The 2,788-nt window shown below is 38.6% G+C and overlaps 1 pseudogene; it reads right to left on the reverse strand.

Annotated features, from left to right (window-relative positions):
* Nucleotides 1–1,156: 1,156 nt before the first annotated feature.
* Nucleotides 1,157–1,885, reverse strand: LOC145163801 (secreted RxLR effector protein 161 pseudogene; annotated as a pseudogene).
* Nucleotides 1,886–2,788: the final 903 nt, after the last annotated feature.

A 2,788-nucleotide genomic window follows, 5' to 3' on the forward strand; every position in this document is an offset into this window, starting at 1 on the left:
ACCGACATAATTTATATGGATAGTCTTTTGAGAATAGTATATTTATGATTTATATTAATATATTATAAGTTCTAATATATTAATATATAATCATATTATTTAATTAGTATTGATCAAGAATTAATTTATAATTAATTAAGTGATCAAAAGGAACTAATTAAATATGGACTCTTAGATATATATATGTGTAGTGGGCCAAGTTCATTTAGGTTGAGCTAAGTCTTCATGGATAGTCCATGGATCTTTAACCCATGGATCCTAGGAAATGAAAGGTCATGGGTATTAGGGTTTAACTCTAATCCTCCACACTATATAAAGGGTCTTATGGTTCATGAAATGATGCTAGTGGCTAGTGTGGATACACTAAAGAGGGCAATAATCGGTTTCATAGTGTGAGCCAAGTATCCATATTCTCTAAAGGTTTTCCAAGGTGTTTTGGTGATTTGTGATTCCACTTGAGGCTTCCATACTATTGGGGCTAAGCTCTTAAAGCTTGAATACATCAAGCTACATCAAAAGGTATGTCATCTAACTAGAACTTTGTAGTATAGGTGCTTCATAATATGCTAGTTAGGATGAAACCTTGGAATATTTAATATTTGCATGTATAATAGAGAAAACATAGATCCAAGGTTTATATGGTTGCATGTACACCATAGGAGTGTTAGAATGCTCAAAACCCAACAACACCCAAATGAAATATTAAGGCTAGGACCCAACACAGTAATTCATAATTCGGAAGAGGGATTTTGTAATCCAATTGCAAATCATTTGTTGGTAGGTAAATGACGATTTACGAATTCCACCACGAAAACAAAATTTAAACTAATCAGGTTTTAGATGAAACTCCTAGATCTTTTGAGATTCATTGAACTTTTCAATGGCATGTTTAATCTCGATTATACCCTTCAAGTTTTTGACTGGGATACCGAGGAGCACAAACAAGGTGCGAATAACCATGCAAATTAGCTTGGTACTCTCGAAGTCATTTATCACTTAATCAAAGCGCCCGTTAACCACACATGCTCCATTGATCAACGATAATTTACGAGAGACCCATTTATATCCTTCATTTGTCCTAGATTAGTGTTCCGGTTAACCACACACGCTCCACTAACGACCAATAAGGTGCAATGTGCATTTTCATGGGTTAGCATCAAATTCTCATTTCAGCAAATTTGATTCTTGGCATTGCTTTTGTCAACACATCTGCCTTTTGTTGATCTCCACTCACATGCTCCACCTGAATTTGCTCTCTTTCAACACACATACGAATGAAATGATACTTTGTATCTATGTGTTTACTCCTCCCATGGTAAACTGGATTCTTTATAAGTACAATAGCAGATTGGTTATCCACCAGTAGCTTCACCTTTTGAGCTTTTCTTCCAAAAAGGTCACTCAACAAATTTCTCAACCACAGTCCCTGACAAGCAGCTGCAGTTGCAGCCATGTACTCCGCCTCACACGAGCTTAGAGCAACAGTTTGTTGCTTTTGTGAGGCCCATGTTATCAGATTTCCCGAGAAACAATATGACACACCTGTGGTTCCCCTTCCATCTTCCCGATCATCATCGTAGCTGATGTCACTGTACCCTACTAACATACCATCACCACCTCTGCGATACTTTAGACCATACCCTATTGTTCCTTTTACATATCTTAGGATATGCTTTATGGCTGCATAATGGCTTTGCTTCGGGTTCTGCATATACCTGCTCACAACACCAATGCTGAAATTCAGATTAGGTCTTGTATGTACTAGATATCTTATGCTGCCAACCAATATCCTGTAATTTGTTGCATTTACAGGTTCCCCCTGTTCATCCTTGGTCAGCTTCAATTTGGCTTCCATTAGATATTGTGAGCTGTTACACTCTTCCATTCCTGCCACCTTCAGGATTTTCCTTGCATACCCCTACTGTGTGAGCATAATACCATCCTTCCCTTGAGATACTTCTATTCCCAGGTAATAGGATAGAAGTCCCAAGTCACTCATGTCAAATACTTGCTTCATTCTTTTCTTGAATTCTAGGATTTCTTTTTCACTTGAGCCAGTAACTATAAGGTCATCCACATATACCCATACGATGAGGATTAAGTTGGGTTTGTGTACCTTATAGATTGCTTGTTCTTGAGCACATCTGGTGAATCCTAGTCCTTTGAGTGACTGGTCCAGCTTCATATTCCAGGCTCTTGGAGCCTGTCTTAACCCGTACAAAGCCTTTCTGAGACGATAGACCATATTCTCCTTTCCTTTAACTGAGAACCCAGTTGGTTGAGAGACATACACCTCCTCCTTGGGGTCACCATGTAGAAACGCTGACTTGACATCTAAGTGATGTACAAGCCAGTTTTCTCTTGTTGCTAGTGCCAGGATTAACCTTATAGTTTCCAAATGAGCCACTGGTGCGAAAGCATCTTCAAAATCGATGCCCTTTTCTTGAACATAACCCTTGGCTACTAATCGGCCTTGTGCTTGATCACGTTTCCTGCTGCATCTCTTTTCAATTTGAATTCCCATTTTAACCCAATTACCTTTCGGTTTTGTGGCAATTTGGTCAAAATCCAGGTATTGTTTTTCTCGATCGATTTGAGTTCTGCCTCCATAGCTAGCTTCCAATTTCTTTCAATTGATGCTTCTTCAAACGTTGTGGGTTCATCATCGATCAATAGTAGTTCTTGATTTTGCTCATACAGTTTTTGTACCTCGTCTTCATCCATCCTCTCTGTATTCTGGTAAATCTCGTTGATTGAGCGAAACCCTTTTGTTGGGGTATCATCGAAC

The sequence above is a fragment of the Lactuca virosa genome, chromosome 3 (genome assembly GCF_052849685.1).
Source record: "Lactuca virosa cultivar CGN04683 chromosome 3, Lactuca_virosa_CGN04683_v6, whole genome shotgun sequence".
NCBI classification, from domain to species: Eukaryota; Viridiplantae; Streptophyta; class Magnoliopsida; order Asterales; family Asteraceae; genus Lactuca; species Lactuca virosa.